Genomic DNA, 19,101 nt, shown 5'->3' on the forward strand with positions numbered 1-19,101 from the left:
TTAAATATATTTCAAATGTTCCAGATATCTAAATTTTTGAAGAAATTACATAAAACTGATCTAGAAGATATCGGTTAAACAAAAGAAAACCGATTGCATTTTATGTTTGGAGTTCTTTTATATAGTTAAAGATCAATTTTATATAGTTAAAAATCAATTTCAGTTTAGCAAACAAAACAATTCTTATGAAAATGCAATGCAAAAGAAAAATTAAATCGACTAAAATAATTTAAATTTAAAAAATCACATTTTTTTTAAATTTGATTTAAGAGTGTTTTAAAGATATTTGATTTATCTATATTTTAATACATATGCATAAAAAATTTCAGTGCTCAACATAAATAATTCGCAAAAATGCCTCATAGATGCCACTGTCTTTTTAAAAGTTCGGATAATATGCACAACAATATACTAAAGGAAATTCAATTAAAATTTCACCTCCAAGAACATAAACAATCAAAAACAAATGCAAGGATAAATTGCAAAAACTATAAAAATTCAGCTATAATGAATTTTAATTTCATTTCAAAATAAAAATGATTTTTCATCATTTACCCTGCATTCCAAGTTTTTGTCTAAAACTCTTCAGAGTAACATCTTGCCGTTTGCAAGCAATATTATAAATCATAATTTTCCAAATTTTACAACAGGGAAAAAAAACCTGAATTTTTTGCAGCCAATAAAGAATAAATTACTTTCACATCTAGTATAAACACGAGGCCACATGTTCAGATGCAAAAAAAAAAAAAAAAAAAAAAAAATACTCATTATTCAGGTGGCAATTTCCCTCACTAACGACTATTAATTATATACGTGCCCTGGCTTTCTCCCTACTCAGAATCACTGTATTTGAACAATTTACATTAAAAAAAATACTTTTATAAGTTATTTAACGAAAAAAGAATAGAATTATGAAATTTTTTAATGGAATGAACATCCTAAAAACTTAAAATAATATATTATATTTTTTATACATAAAAAAACTGCAAATTCTAGCAAAATACTTTGTTTCTAAAACTGCATAAGAATTCTAAGAAATATTAAAACTACTTTTCACAATGCAAGTTATGTTAATAGTAAAGGTAATTGCGAGTTTTAATCAAAACTTAAAAACAATTCAATAACTAATGAGAACTCTTTGCTTAAGTACCAGAATAACATAACTTGCAGCATAAGTATAAAAAAATAATTATTTTTACATAATATATATTTTAAATATTTAAACAAGAGAAATTGTCAAAATATTACTTTAAATCTTTTTTAACAAATGAACTAATTGCTCTAATCAAAACTTATGCTTTTATAAATGAATAAATAAATAACATCTATTATTAGAAATAATGCTACATTTAAAATACTGATTTACAGATAAGTCCAGTGACAATTGCTTGCCAATTACACTTAAATGCAAAAAATTACAAATAATTAATTTCGAAATTGAAACATCAATTATAAAAATACTAAAAAACTCTTGTTTAAAACAATCAGTACTGCTTTAAATGAAATTAAATAATTTCAAAAACGTTTTTTGCAAAACTTTGAGGCCAGCAATTTCCTCCTGGACCTCTAAGATTTCTTCGATTTTTCCCCCCTTTTCTTTTAATTCTTTATATTTATACTCAGTTTCCCTTTTTCTTTTCAAATTATTACTTAATTCCTTTCTTTCCTTCTCTTTGTATTTTTCATATTTAGCTAGCAAATTCCTCACTTAAAATCATTTTGACACTTCAAAACTACTCATTCCACCCTTGTTTGAATGCTGTCATAAACAATTCTTACAACAAGTGTCTGTCCGTGGGAAAATATGAAAGAACAATCTTATTGATCGAAAATGCTCCTTCAATATTATTGTTGCCAAATGAAAGTATCATTTTTTAGCAATAATATTACATTGAAAGATTGCAAAAGTAGGTCGAAAAAAATTATCAAGCCTCTTTTCTTTAGAAAGTGAAACCGATCTTTCCGAAAGTTTCATTAAGGTCGTTATTAGCTATATGCATCAGTTTATCTCTCTTCTTTTCATAATGAAATTTTAAAAAGTCGCCATACTCTTGAATAAAAGCTATCCCGATTTGCTGTTGCTATGATCGTTTTGATGACATTAGGCTTGGAATGCAGAGAAATTATTACCGATCGTGCGCATGCTGGCGTGAAATGCTCTCATCGGCAATTTTCTCCGATTTTTAAAAGTTTTCCTCACTTTTTCCTGATATCCCCAATTTCCCGGTTCTGTCGCCCTCATGTTATTGGTTACGAAAAATAGCCACCCCACCCCACCCCTACCCATCTTCTACATAGGGAATCAAAAATAAAAATAAAACTACTTGTTAAGCGAAGATCTATTTAGTTAACAGAACTAAGTGTTTCTTTAAAAAAAATCAAGTAGCTTTTTTTTTTTTTTTTTTTTTTTTGCTTCTTCTCATATGCACACAAATTTATACTGGAACCAAACTATATTTAAGGAAATAAGCAGAAGCGCTCATTAATAATTTTAAACATTCAATGATGGGAATTGCCATAAAAAAAAAGGGGGCTGAATTTATTTTTCAACCCTTGTCGATGACTGGAAATGTTCAATAATATAAATGATATAAATGTGAATGCACATCAGCAGGAAACACAAAAGAAAGTTTACAGAACAAATAACGTTCAGATTCTCGATCTCAAACCCAGCTTATTACAATGAAGTTGTGTATAAAAAAGATTGTTTAAATATCTTTCAAAAAACAAACATGGCAAAAGCACAGTTTTCTTTTAAGTTTGGAATACTAACAGAAGAATATAAAATTCGATTTCTTTGAATTCGTGCTTCCAGTAACAGTTTTATATTTTTCACAATCAAACTAACGATTTCGAAAATGATGCGAAACAAATTAAAATAGACAAAATATTTCAATAAATTATTATAAACATTCAATGGAGGGTAAGGGGTAGTCAAAAGCAGGAAGAGAGGAAATGTTACACAAGCGAAATGCACTATTTAAACATACTTACCATAGTTAACATGAACACTTATCATTCAATACTCACGTAGACACTAACTCCTAAAACAAACATGTATTGTTCCCATTCGTTGCACCCGTTAGCATAAATTTCCAAGAATACAATAGACTCCGGTTACACATGAGTTAGAAAGGATATCAAGGTAAAAAGCATTTGAAATTCCAAAGAAAACTGCCAATCGCAATGTACGTAATGCCGGCTTATTCAAATGTTAATCAACCGCAAAACATTTTAATAACAAAAAAACTTAAAAAGGGAATATAAAAATTTGTGACGATTCCTACTTCTAGTAATAGCAAACCAACTTCACTGCAAATTATATATTTTCAAACAAAATATTTCAAATAAATGACCCATTTATTGTCGAAAAATATTGCGACTATTAAACTGCGATTTTATTACGAGTCGTTTCTGATCATATAATTTAAATAGGATATGGAAAATAGACGAATTAATATTTCTAAAGTGTCGGGTACTTTCTGAATTTACAAATCAATATAAAATTTACTCTGAAAAACAGAAATACGAGAACACTGAAGAACAGTTTTTTAAAACATTATTATTTCATTTCTAATTTGAGAAGAAAATGTTATAAAAGATGAACAAAAGAATAAAGAAAGCATATTTTCTCCTAGTTTGAAATGTAACTTTTCTCAAACATATGCAAGAGTTATTGTATGATTTGAAAGAATACAAATTTGCTTGGTTATTGATTCGCTTAATAAACAACAAATACTGAGATGAGTCAGTCTCTTATCATATTTTCCATCCATTATGCAAATTCTTTATACCAAAATCAACTTCAATACATACAGGTTTTTATCGTTTAAAAATGGCCACTTCCTAGTAGATTGTTCGTATACTGTTACAAAAAAAAAAAAAAAAAAAAAAGCCGTGAAGAAAAATGTTAGCTTCAAAGCCGTTTTAAGGTGCGGTCAAGAAGACAATATATTCGACACAGTTAAAAGCAGGTTCCTTTGCTCGGATGAGATAACACTAAAAATAAATACAGGAGTCGCTGGGAAAAGCGGTCGTGCTGCGATACGATTATCAAAAAGGCTCTCCATTAATATGCTTGGAAGACAACAGAAGAAAATTAAAACGACGAGGAAATGAAGTCGTAATAAAAACGCAGTTGCGAACTTTCTACCGCTTTCATCATGGTATTTCTAAATTGTTTCAAAAACGGAAAAAATGGTTGTTTATATGAAATTAATTACGTGTTAGTAAACATCTGAAGCTTTTCAGAAGACTAGATTAAAAGGAGAAAAAAATGCACAGAAAATATCAATTTTAAAATGTCAGTTATTTAGTAAAAATAAAATTTATATGCGATTCCATTCAACGCATTTGTTATTAACACAAACAAATTAATCGGAAAGATTTAACAAATATTCAAGTTAGCAATTTTATCTGAACGTGTAAAACATCTATCTTGGTAATATTTCAATGCATTAACTTTTCCTACAACTGCAAATGTAAATTTATATACATATTCCTCAGTCAACTTTGAATTCTGATGTTGTTTGCTGATAATTTCCGTTAATTATGTTAAAGAAAGTCAAAAACTTGTCACAAAACATTTAATTTTTCAAACTGCCCACTATACATCTTTACAATTCACGAGTTTGAGTTTGTTAGTGTTTTATGGCACAAAAGCCATTTTTGGCTAAGCTGCGCCACATTCATTACATTTCATAAAGTACCAACCTACAATAAAATATTAATAAAATTGCTTTTCAATAAATCAAAGAAAATCGCATCCTTTTCGTTTTTAAAATAACGTTTTAAATATCACAAAAATTTCACAGCGCGCATATCCAAAAACATTAGATGAATTCCTCTGAAATAATGAATGGAAAAGATTTTTATAGAAGATACTTAAGGAAAATTAAAAACCCATTTGACTGCTATACTTATTTCAAATGGAAAACTTCCGACATGGGAACATCTGACATTTTTGCAAAAATAAAATTGGAATTGTGCCAAATATAGACCATGTTTAAAAGAAAGATAGGTTTCGGAACAGAAAACATTAACTATCACACGAACTTAACAAGTCAATATCACACATTATTCTAACTACTGTTTCGTTCAAGGACATCACGAATAAGAAGTTAACGCATTGAAATTCAGTCGAGAACATGAGCTTTCTCTGAACGAAAACTCAGCATCACTCTTTACTGTGCAGCTTAACATGCATTTGTGTTAAATAAAAACGTGTGACAAACTTTAATACAGGAACAAACAACCAGATTCCAAACTTCGAAAGTAGACATAAACTTAAATAAATAATTATGTCTTTAATAAGATGAGGAAAGCTTCCAATTCTAATTCGAAATACGTTTCAATTAAATCACTAATTATTTTTTTTTCAACATTTATGGAAACTTTATTTGCAAGTTGAGAATACTACCATCGCAATTAACAAATACTAAAAAATTTAGTTTATCACTCATTTCTTCTAGCAATCTATTAACACCTCAATAGCTGTCTCTGTTTATGGGTGTATACGAAATACAAGTCATCGTTTGAAGGAAGCAGGTGGTTTCCTTAATGCACCGAGTTTTTTGTACTTGGAGGAGGAGGAGAAAGACTTTCAAGTCACTTTCCGTGTTTTCGGTTTATCAGTCACTCGAATCGAAAATGATACTTCCTAAAATCACAAATACATTGTTAAGTGCAAATGAAGTTCTAGGGGAAAAAATGGTTAAAGGTCACAGTAATCTGGCACAACAGTAAATAACAAATCAACCAACCTGCACAGCGAGTTTCGTAATTACAATTTTTATCCGAGTATCAGCCAAACTTGCACAAAACACACACACTGTCGGTGATAAATAACACCATTTCCAGGATAAAAGCAAATGAATATTTTGTTTTCAAATTTTGTTTAGTAGACGATAAGGCTCTATCAGTTTCGATTTCTATTCCAGTTCTTTTGTTTAGCAGATAAATTAGATTTCATGATGTACGAGCCATAAATTTTGAATCGAAATTGCTTATTGTCATTCTGGGGAAATTTTAATAATTTATTCACATTTATAGCATTCATTTACACAGCTGGTCCAGAATGTATATTAATTCCATCCATTATACAACCAACATTGACATGGAAAGTAATAAATATTAAGTTTTCTGCTTAAGTTTAATGCTGATTCGAAATTTAAAAACATTTTTTTGTTAAAAAGCAAAATTGGTTTTCTTTTTTAAAAAAATGGACACAATTTTTTTTTCCACACTTAAAATTACAGAATATTTTATTTCATGTGTAATATGCCTATAATTTTTATCCCTGGTGTCTTATACACAAAAGCTTGATTGCAAAAAGAGGAACTTGATTTATAAAACTACTAGCCGCCTTTGGCGACCAGCCGGTTCGCCAATCTTAATGTTCGTTAAAATTTTAATAATTAAATATTTTATGCAATTCCAACTTTAATAGATTCTTCAGCAAAATATTTTAAAACTTCAAATTTTGATAGTCATATAATTCACTCATAATATTATAAAGGCCTTCAGTCATAACGTGATATGTATCTCTCTAATTTTCTGTTACCCCTCGTAGAATTTATGTTTTAAATTAAAGTGTAAATGATTCATCTGCAATTAATATAATAATATTTTTTACTGAAACAAAGCATTTTTTTTAATAATATGATTACTGATAATAGAGTCACTGAGCGTTTAAACTTTATGGGCACTAAAGAATATCTTTCTTAATTTATGTAATATCTCAAGAATTTGTCAACAAAATTTTAGATTCATCATGAACAGATCGATTAATGAACAATGTTTCATTTTAAATGCATTAAACACTAAGAAAATAAAATGAATCGTTTAAAATAATCGGTCTAAAACAGGTTTAAAAAAACTACTTAAAAAATGATGTACTTAAAACTATAAGCATATACAAAAAAATATATAACTAACATAAATACAATTTAATTACAAAAGCATGCAACTAACCTAAAAATAATTTAAATCATCTGTTGAAAGTGGTTGTCATGACAACAATCAGAAATATGCGCATGCGTGAATTTTCTTCGGAAACTTCTTTTCCCTTTCCAGCTGTGTTGCCATAGAAACCGGCGCACAGCTGTTTACACGTTTATGTTTATCTATTCAGATTTTATAACATCTAATCAGAGTAACGGTGAATATCAGTGTGTTCGTGTTCGTCAGTAAATGTTAATTTTTTTTAATAACATGATTAACAAAAACGGAGTCACTGAGGATTTAAACCTTATGGGAACTAAAAAATATCTTTCTTAATTTATGTAATATCTCAAGAATTTGTCGACCAACCGGTTCGCCAATCTTAATGTTCGTTAAAATTTTAATAATTAAATATTTTATGCAATTCCTACTTTAATAGCTTCTTCTTCAAAATATATTAAAACTTCAAATTTTGATAGTCATATAATTTACTCATAATATTATAAAGGCCTTCAGTCATAACGTAATATGTATCTCTCTAATTTTCTGTTAGCACCCGTAGAATTTATGTTTTAAATTAAAGTGGAAAGAATTAATCTGCAATTAATATAATAATATTTTTTACTGAAACAAAGAATTTTTTTATAATCTGATTAATGAAAATAGAGTCACTCAGCGTTTAAACTTTATGGGCACTAAAGAATATCTTTTTCAATTTACGTATTATCTCAAGAATTTGTCAACAAAATTTTCTTAGATTCATCATGAGCAGATCGATTAATTAACAATGTTTACTTTTAAATGCATCAAACACTAAGAAAATGAAACGAATCGTTTAAAATAGACGGTTTAAAACAGGTTTTAAAAAAACTACTTAAAAAACGATGCACTTAAAACTATAAGCATATACAAAAAATATATAACTAACATAAATACATTTTAATTACAAAAACATGCAACGAACCTAAAAAAAATTTAAATCCAGTCCGCATCCGTTGATAGTAATTCGTCAACACAATGCGGAATTCAGAACACAAAGCGCATGCGTGAATTTTCAACGCCAGTTACGTAACGCAAATACGTGATTTTTTTTCTACGCCAGTTGGGGTAACGCTATGCGGATTAGAAATTTTTAATTTCCTTTATTCTGTTTTATTTTCATTCAAAAGTACTTCAGAATGAATCCGAACGATCGATTCATTAACAATGTTTAATTTTAAATGCATCAAACATTAAGAAAATAAACAGAATCGTTTGAAATAATCCGCTGGAAAATACTAACCCTAGCCTCATTACTGTTGGGAGAAAAAAAACCCGGAAGCCTTACTCATTTGGCGGTGGCGAAAATGGAAGATTTTTTTGGCGGAAAAGTTGGCGGTGGGGAAAATGGAAGATTTTTTTGGCGGGAAAGTTAGTTTTTAATTAATAATTAAAATTCTAATTAAAATTTCAAAAAAAAGGACCCCAGGTGCACATTCTCAACCTCTAAGGTATACATGTACCAAATTTGATAGCTGTATGTCAAATGACCTGGCCTGTAGAGCGCCAACACACACACACATTGAGCTTTATTATAAGTATAGATATAGATTAATTTCCAACAAATTTACAAAAATATTTCAATTATATTTATTGATGGAATATTTTAATTAAAATAAAAGGAGCTCTTAATGCAGACGAAAAGATTTTGATGAAAGCTTTTATATATAAAGTTGAAGCGGGGTCCCCCCGCCCTCTTTCTTTTAAGGGTATTTAACTTGCTTCACTAAACGCAATCAAGAAGTTAGTTTGCAATGCCAAGATACTTAGCCGAATTACACAGACGAATCGGAAGTTGATCCCTCTTCCAAGTTCCGATCTAGTCAGAAATTCTGCATTCTAAACTTTGGTTCCGATTTCCTTTACGTGATTCAAGTTAAATTAAAATTATATATATTAAAATCGTAAGTCACCGATCGTTATAAAAACTGTAATTAGAAAATTGGCGACATATAAGGACGCAAGAAAGTTTTATACTTGAAACAATACTAATATTTTCTTTCAACAATGGAAATATTTTGCTTTCAAAACATTTTCGAGAGGAAATATTACATTGTCTCAAATTCTAATCGAATTGTGTTCATGTAAGTTCATAATTAAAAGTAAGGGGAGGAAAAAACAAAAGAGGGATTGTGCAACAGAAAAATGTTGAAGTAGTAAGAACCAAACCTAAAACTAGAATCATAGGGAAAAAAGGGGCATGAACTTTCATATCATGGATGAAGTACATAACTAGTTTCTGGAAAATCTTATCTTACCCAAAAGAGCCTCAGCTTCAAGCAGCAATTTTGACCTACTTTCGGAAAGTTAACGGAGACCGATGCTAACGACGGACTAGTTTATAAAAAACAAATCTTGTATTCGGGAAAATGAGAAAAAAAAAATGCGGAACAAACGATTACTTTTGCCGTTACTGACAATTGTTATTTCATTTTCAATTTTATTGACATCAGAAATAAGCAATATTAAAGCAAAAAATTTCCACTCGGCATCTCAAAGTTTTAAAAAACCGAAATGCTTAAAAATTAAGATTATACATTTGTTCTGGTCCATTCTATTGGATGGATGAGTAATAAGTGCATGTCTTCAATTAAAATAAATTTAGACTATAATGGAGAAGCAATTGCTGCAGTACTCGTAATCCATCGCTGAATTGATGAAATGGTTGAACAAGAAAGCGATAAGCTTTCTAAGATTAATTGCGATTTGGCTTAAAATACTGAAAAATAATGCCTAGATATATCTTTGCCTTCCTTCATAAAAGTAATTAAATGCTTTAAAAAAATTACTATGCAACAAAGAAGAATTTTTGATCTGAAAGAACATCTTAATAAGGAAGTAAAGTTTAAAAACATTTCAAAACATCTAACTTTTGTTAGACATTTTAAATTGAGGTACATTTTAAAATAAATTTGAAGCCCACAAGACAGAACATTACTGAATCTTTGAAAACTTAAAATGAAAAAGTTCTTTAAAATGCTAAAAGGATTCTGACAAAGAGCCAATCATATTTATTCTCCAACAAATGGAGAATTTTCCCCCTCAAGCGCTAAACCGTTAAAATAAGAAATTACATCTGCAGTATAAAATCCTATTAAAATTGTAAAAACTTCATACATTACGATTCTATCTACCTGTTATTACAGTCATTATATTAAGCAGCATTGCAGGTAGCTATAACATTGAGTCATAGGATTTCATAACAAGATGAACTTCACCTTTCTCGAAATTGAACTTTTTCCCAAAAACGACCTCTTCTTCAAAACTAAATATTTGAACTTGCTGTAAATCTTTTTTTTTTTTTTTCCCTTGTTTTTGAACTTCTGAATTAACTTTACGTATTCAAGTTGTATGTTTTTTTTTCCCTAACTCATATCTTTTGTTACCAAAGTTTTGTACTTTTATTACTGTACTGTAGTTTTGTACTTTTATTTTGTTTGTACATTTGTGCATTTAAAGGTTTCCATGTTTTTTTTGTTTTTTTTATGCTTCTTTTAAAACCATTTTTGTCATTCTCGTAAAATTTTCTAATACACTACTGAGAATTCCCCCCCCCCCCTCTCTCTCACTTCATAATGAATTAATATCTAAATAGGAAAGCTGAATCCTGTTTAAATCGGAAGTTTACTAAGATAGTTTAGGGAAAATTAAACACTCGGAAAATGATTTTTTTTGTAAATACTTTGTTTTCTTCAGAACCCCTTCTCCTACCTACCTTTCATATTTCGTTTTGCAAATAGCATTTATTCTCATCTTTCAGTTTGTCCATTGACTGTTTTTATTAACCGATTGCTTATGAAATGTGCATTTGTGTAATTTTGTGTCTTCAGTGTCCTTGTTTAAACACATTTCTGACATATTTTGTAACACAGAAGAGCAGTCCAACCTCAAGTACCCGATCCTGATTAATATTTCTTAAATTTTTATTTAAAAAATTAAATTTTGATACTGGAAGGCTAGAGAGAGCCAAGAAAAATACTTAGCTACAGGGTTTGTGATTTGTCTTTCACTTCATGTTAACAACACTGTTAAATAACCTTGAGGTTACAGCTGCTGGGGACATGGAGTAGTGTTATCTCATGTAGCATTGAATCAATACCTAACTTTAAACTGGCTCATAATACTTAAGTTCTACAAGAATTACAAACTATCTTCAAATAGTTTTGTTTCAGTAAATATAAGCATACATAAATTTCCAGAAAGACCTACCACATGAAATCAGCATTGCATTCCTTCTTTCCAAACTAATAATCCAGAGTCAGTTTATTAATAAGGTTTAAATTCAAGATTAAATTTACTCGGATACAAGTTGGAAATAACTTATTTAACATATATGCAATGCTTGCTAAAGAATGCCTAATGATCAGAGATGTGCACTGATGCTACATAATACAGAAGCAACAATAATCCTCATTTACAGCAAATACATGCAACAAAGAATGTAGTTAAAGTTTAACAGACTTGTAAAAGTCTCAGGCCAGTAATCTTGAATTTTAACATAATTTAGATTAAAATTTCAATACAATGCTTTGAACTCATGGCAATTTATTTCACCCATAACTTTTTGTTAAAAAAAATCATGAAGATTTTTAATAGGAAAATTTATGGAAAGGGAGGTGGGGAATCACTAATTTTTTTCATAGCTCTCAATCATAAAATAAAAACAAAATTCAAAAATTTCCAAAAAGGACAGAAAAATTCAGATTTTATTTGCATTCTGATTTGAATTGAATTTGAGTCAGCATTTTTAAAGAAATTACAATCTCATTTTGAATCTACAGCTCATTGGAAATGGAACTTAAAAATAACATTTGAGCAAACACCTCGTTAAACTTCAGCACCACACTTCTGTGAAAGCACAGATCTACAAAAGATGAGCTATGTACATAGATGGGAAATATTTTACAAAATATGAACTTACAACGACCCTCTGGACCCTGAAGACATTGTCACCATACCAGATCATCCTTACTTTTAAAGGAAGAGATTAAGTTAACTGTTTATTACATTACAGGTTTTAATCTAAATACCATGAGCTTCTCCCCTCTCCCTCAAGAAAATTATTATATTATATATTAGCATAATATAAATTGGTTAGATGTGCACAGATCATTCCAAGGAGTTGCAGCCTTTTATATACAGTGATATGAAATCCTCACATTCATATTATTGAAGAACTTTTTAAATCTTCCAAAGGCATTTTATGCAAGTCTAAGCCATAGTAATTGTTAAAATCTTGCACGTAAAACAGCACAGATCTGAGAGATGCATTTGAAGGAAAAACAGGTAAAACACATAGCTACTTTATTTTCAACAGCAGAACATATTTTCGCTAATTCTAAATTTTAAGGGTTCTCAATATTAACTAGTACTGAATTTGTATACCGGGCAAAGAAAGCTACAATAATTAGTTGAAAGGCAAGGAATGGCCCGTAATTCTTAAAGAAATATTTAAATTCTTAAAATAAAGAATAATTATAACTTTTACAACCTAAATCATAATCGAGATTGTTGTACAAACAACAAGGAAAATAGATATCCTTTACTGTTTTAAATGAAATTCATTTTTATTTGTCATTAATTTGTTGTAGCACTTTATTTTTCAAATTTTCTTGTTGCAATAATATTTTCAATAAAATAATTGTTACTTTTTTTTGTACAAAAAAGATATCAAGTGGAAAAGATTTAAGCAGCTCTGCAATACAGACATATATACTTTTAAAACACAACATTGCCATCGGCACACACCAAATTTTCAATAAAACAAAAATACTTCTAAGATATAATTTCAGAAATATAACTGAAATTTTGAAAACTATAGAATTTAAAAGTAGTTTAATGAGCACATGAAGAATAAGTAACAAAAAAAAATGATATATGCATTTTTAAATTCATTAATTTTTCCCATCACAATTTCATTATTTTTAAAAATCTATACAGCAATACAATGTAAATTATTAATTTTAAGGTATTATCTAAAGCAAAAGATGGATTCTATGTAAAACACACACACACAGGAATAAATGAAATCACTCTACTATTCCTAAATAATAAAAAAAAGTTTTTTTTTTCAAAACAAGAAAACTTTTACTTAAAACTCAGGAGCAGCTATTAGATCAAACACATAGAAAATTTTGTCATATTACAGGATATTATGTCATCTTCAGAATTTAAACAAAAAAAATAATACGTAAATTATTTCAAAAACTGAATAAAAATAGAAATTTATACAGACTTATTATCAATAAAAAATTAATAAAAATGAGATTTTATGATTTTTTTTTTTTTTTTTTTTTTTTACCTAATGTTATATACAGGATATCAACTTCAATTAATGGCTCGATATCTACAGTCTAAACTGTAAAAGATGCATATACTTCTAATTGGGAAATTATAAATTATGCAAAGAATTCTAATTTATATTGTCTGGGTCAATATATTTACTGCTAAAGAAAAAAAAAAGGGGGGGGTCAAATTTTTATGTAATATCTCCAGTCCTTTAATTCATATTTATTAAAATAAAAACAACACTATTGACTGAACTATGAAACTAGGAATTTCATTATTTTTAACTAAAGAGCACAAACTTTTTTTTACTTAAGATGTTATATATAGAATATTTGATTAAATATGCCTAATAGAAACAGGAAAAACCATATAAAAATTTAAACAGCTTAATTTTTTAGCAGCACATTTGTTGTCTCTAATAACATTAAAAAGAATGTTGTACATCATTTAAAAAAAAAAAGATTTGAAATGGAAGTATTTGGTTATCTCTAATAATTTAAAAATTATCAATTACCCTTGACTGTAGAGGTCATCCTATATACAAGAGAAAATTTTAAATGCAACTTTAGTCCTAAAGTATGAGCAATTAATAATAAAATCTCTATTAGATCAGGAATCTACAAAATATTGATTAATTCAGAAAAGTCTAACATTAATGCATTTTTACTTTTATTCTTAAATGACTAATAGAAATTATATATATTGATATGAAAACGCATTTTTGAAATCAAGTTAAAAATGTGAACTACGCAAATTAAAACATTCAAACTTTGGAATATGTGTAAACATTTTGGGAATTTACAACTTTTCTCATACATATAATGAAATACAAAATTTTTAAACAATATTCATTTCTTTTAACCCATGGATAAAAATAAAAAGTTGCTTATCTTCTGAACTTATTTACCTTAAGTTTTACTTTAAAAAGTAAAAGAAAAACTAAGAGGCCTTTTACTACAAGGATTTTGACAAAGAAACAGACCTTTTCTTTTCAAATAAATATAAAATTCCATTAGAGGTTTCCCTTAACTCATGGAATTATTATTTTTCCCTTCATTGGCGATCAAATAACAATTATAAATGAGATGATTGAATAAGACAGATAAATGAAATGATTAATAAAGAGGAATTACTTAAATCCGCTCAGATCCAGAGACAGATTTCTTTCTTCATTTTTTCACAAATCATACACAAGTAATTTTTCACATCAACATGGTAACAGTAATTTTTCACATCACTGCAAAATTAAGATTTCAACAGAAACTGAGATTTAATATTTATATTTTAAATGTAGAGAACACTTAATCGTAACTTTACTAATTTTATACTCAAAAACTAGAACTAAAAAAATCAATAATATCTATGATACATGAAAATTAAAATATAACTGCAAACCAATTATGTAATCATATTTCATGTGCATCATAAAGATTTCTTAAGCACGGGATAAAGAAATTCAGAAAGTGTTTCAAATTAATGCTCAAATTTAAACCAAATTAAACTAAACTTCATTAGATCTACCTATCCATAGGAAAAATATATCATGGAATCCAATTAGCCATTTAAAAAAAAAGATAATTTTATTCATAAAAGATTTGGTATTCAAATTTGATAATGATACTATCTTGTATTATAAATAAAACACGAACTGCAAGTTAAAACTTTCAATAAAGAAAAAAATTAGCAAATTATTTAACAAGAAAATAAATGTAGAAAAAATATTCTAATCGTCTAATTTATTAATAGAATATAAATTTGAAAATAAGAAAAATAAGTTTTAGAATAAATGCATACAAAAAGAGCTGGATTTTCTTTTTTTAAGCAACTATACAAATACAAATTTCATTGTATATTTTCCTTTTCATTGAATATGAAATTTTAGCCTAACTTTTAACTCTAAATATTCTCTACTAGGTTGATTTTAAGACAGAAAAGGACAAATTATCTGAAACTATTTGAAGAACCAACATATGTAAAAAAAATAATAATCACTTGCACAAAGAAAGAAAAAAAAATTAATCTAAAATAATAATGAGTACCAAAAACATTCACACATCTAACGATGTAATAATTAGGCAACTGCTGAAAGAACATATCAAACTGGTTACTTGCAAGCTGATAACAGAAGAATAAAAAAAACCTTTTCATAAAACTAGCCCACGAAATGCAATAACAGTAATCATACAGCAAGGGGAAATTTAACAACAGATAAAAGGAATTAAAATACTTAAATAACTTCAAAATGTGGAATTAATAGTTTGTTTCCCTTTTATATTAAAAGAGCAAGTTAACAAAAAGCATTTCATGTGAATATTTTACAAAAGATAAGATTCTTTAATCTTTTAAGAATATCAAATTAAAAATAACCAATTCAGCCATTTAATATTCTTTTTAATAATGGAATAACTACTTGTAAAAAAAAAAAAATCCTTTAGTAACTTCAAATTATTCAATATATTCTATACCATTTTGCAAGTAACTTTCAGGACCATTGTAAATAAATTTTTTCTGAACAAAATGCTGTGAAAAAAAAAAAACTTAGCAAGACTGTATCAATATTTATTTGTTTTGTATTATACATTGGATTTTATTCAATAAAACTGACTTAAAATAGTCATTTCTTTTGATTAATTCATTTATATTTAGAAAAGTTTTGGATATCGCATTTCTATAATAAATGAAGAAACATTTTTCACTAGCATTTCTTCAGAAAGAGAAAATATCAAAATCTGTGTGAATTCTTCATCTTTTCTTTTTTCCCAACCCTCTAGCAGGCACAACTTGTAATCTCTTTAGGTCAAAGCAAAAGTGATCATTGCATCTGAATGATCAGTACATCCAAAATACTTTGACAATAATGCAATTTCATAAAGACAGAAGAAAAAAAAAAAAGACCATACAACATCATTTGTATTATACGTCTGTTTTCATTAGTAATAGAAAAATTGATACAATGTACAACATTGAAAAAAAAATATATATATATATAACCATTTTCTTTTTAATTTCTTAAAAAAATTAGAGACTACCGAGTAATTAAGCATTCATTTAATAAGCTTTTCAAATAAATAATGTTCAGTAAAACATTGAACACAGTATTGAACTGATTTTCCAAAACTCTTTAGGCCCTAATGAGCAAATATGTCCCGGAGATCAAACTTATTCCCTATTGAGTAAATAAATTCTTTTCCCACTAGTTATAGAAAGAACCATTTTTACAAGGGACTTAAAATTTGAAATGTGCACAAATTGGGTTGAAAGGTTTTAGGAGTGAATGGTTCACATAGTTTCATGCACTGATGGCAATTTTTCTTCTTGCTTCTCTTGCTTGTCCTATGCCATCATCTCTTTGTTTCATCTATACATGATAAATTGTTCCGTCTATATTTTCTAATTGTAATTATTTTTGTCATCCAATTTTAAACAATGCTGAACCAAGCCTCAGAATCTTCTTTAGAAAGGTCTGTCAACTTTTCAATGAATCACAGTCGTCTTATAGATTGAACATCATCAAATCTCTTTGCAGAAATACCTGGCCATTGAAATTGATCACAAATATATTGTTGATTGTTAGAACCAGCAAATTTTCTATGCATTTAGATATGGGAGACTTGTTCCGAGCTATTTTAATCAGCAAAACCGATTGATCACTACATCCTACAAGCAGTGACTATTATAATAAATTCCAGGACGGGGGAAGGGGATGGTAGCAAGCTTCCTAGATCATAAACTTTTGAGTTTAACAATAAAAATTTATTGTTTCAATAATTTTACCTAAAACCAATATTTTTGAATGTTCTAATATTACAATTTATGAAGGAAATCGAAACATATAACATAGCAAACCAAAAATTTACCATATGCATATATTAAATATATCGTACAGATAGTAAATTATTTTGCAGATGATATGTATATATACATATCAATTTTTAAAAAAAAGTTATATAGCACTTTCCACATCTTATTCATAACGATAAATAATGCCTTTAATCTCTTTTTTACAATATTTGCAAAAATAAATAAGACATAGAAATTAATGCACAATATATACTATCAAATCATGCAATAGCTTACTTTAATATTAAATTCCATTTTTATACATAAATTTCAATAACCAGTCTTATAACCTTTAGGAATTCATCTTAAAACTTTAATAGAAATAAATTCTGAGCTCATTAATAGTTAATAAACATAGTAAAATGAAAAGCACATAACAGCAGTTAAGCAACTAAAATAAACATATAAACACAAATTTGAAAACTAAAACAGAAGCAATGTTAAATTATAAAAATTTCTTGCAAAATCTCCAGCCAAAGACTCATAATTAAATATTCCAAATGATTACATTTTATATCTATAATCTACATAAAACAGTATAAATACATGAAACCCAAGAATAATCGGTACTGATGCAATTCTTTCCTTGCAAATGTTAATATCTGTCCAATTTGGGTAAAGTTTGATGAATTTGGATAAAAATAACAAATTAAAGAAATCGGGTAAAAATGCGGTTTCAAAAATTAAACATTGCCAAAAAAATAGCAATTTTTGCAATACAAAAAGAGTAGGCTGAATGTAGAATTCCTGAAAACAATCGTGATTGCTTAACTTTTTTAAAAAGCAGAAATGAAACTTAATTAAAAAGTCTATTTAGCAAAAACCAACAACAAAATTTATAAATTTTTAGAAACTGCATTCGCGAATGTTAAAACGATTCTATCTTTGGTTACATAAAAGAAATGTTCCAGTTCCACAAACCAGAACAGAAAGTTTTCACTTAGTTTCTTCTATTGGCAAAATATTCCTATTTATGTCCCCTTGCCATTTATGAAAGTGGCATTAATGGTTCACTGCAGAATTATATGACAAACAAATATCCATAAATCATATACAGTTGACGGATAAACTTTTATGCAAAATACATAAAACTAATTTTCTATCAAACAAAAGATAACTGCATTATTCATATCCAAAAGAAATAGAATTATTACCATACATAATCGAAACGAGGAAAAAAAAAATCTTGAAATTATGTAAAAGGAAACGGTTACTTAGACTCTACTAAAACATCAACATTATAACAATTTCCTGAAATTTTTTTCTTAAATTTATGCAATTATTCACAAAAAATAATGAATTTGCGTACAATAAAAGATATATATGTGTATAAAATAAACAGCAAAGAATAAACATTAAAGGGAAAAAACCGAAACTTGCCTAGTTCTCTAATCAAAGAACATTTTTAAAGCTCAAAAAACCGTCGAAACGGAACTAAACTTACAAGAGCATTGTTAGCTCTTCATTAAGACTTACCAATTTTCTTGAAACCTTCAAAAGATCAAAATAAGATACAAAGGAAATTCTTAAATAACACCTCAAACTTCCACTCGATAAAAAAACATCAATTTTTAGTATTCGAAACTGACACCTTCTGGCACACTCTTTATAATTTCGCAAGGGCGCGGCAAGAACCCAGAAATATAGCTGAGGTACCACTAACCGCCCATGCTTACATTATGATTGGCCATTTAGTTTTGTGACTCGCATTGCCACTTTCGAAAGTTAATATAAAAGAGTAAAACATGAGTTCAAAATTATTACTGCACGAATCCGATGAATGTATAAATCATAAAATTAGAATTTTTATCCATTTAATTATCCTGGAAATAAAATAATCAGTTTTAGTGCCCCTTCCTCCAGCTATGAAACACATTTGATATATATTTTATTTCCTGCCGAAGAAAATGTTCTTTATAGCTTGAGAGATCAAGTCACGTGATGAAAGGTTACCAGAACAGCTTATCCGAGTTTTTTTTTCAGATGTTTTTA

The 19,101-nt window shown here is 28.0% G+C and overlaps 1 protein-coding gene across 1 annotated transcript in view; it reads right to left on the bottom strand.

The window, feature by feature from the left end:
- LOC129960048 (protein hu-li tai shao-like) overlaps nucleotides 1–18,796 on the bottom strand; it is a 53,364-nt gene extending 34,568 nt beyond the window's left edge. The window contains exon 1 of the mRNA XM_056073087.1: nucleotides 18,586–18,796. The gene's annotated coding sequence lies outside the window, so the exon portion shown is untranslated. The remainder of the gene's footprint in view (nucleotides 1–18,585) is intronic.
- Between the last annotated feature and the right edge of the window lie 305 nt (nucleotides 18,797–19,101).

Source organism: Argiope bruennichi, chromosome X2 (genome assembly GCF_947563725.1).
Source record: "Argiope bruennichi chromosome X2, qqArgBrue1.1, whole genome shotgun sequence".
In the NCBI taxonomy this organism is placed as follows: domain Eukaryota; kingdom Metazoa; phylum Arthropoda; class Arachnida; order Araneae; family Araneidae; genus Argiope; species Argiope bruennichi.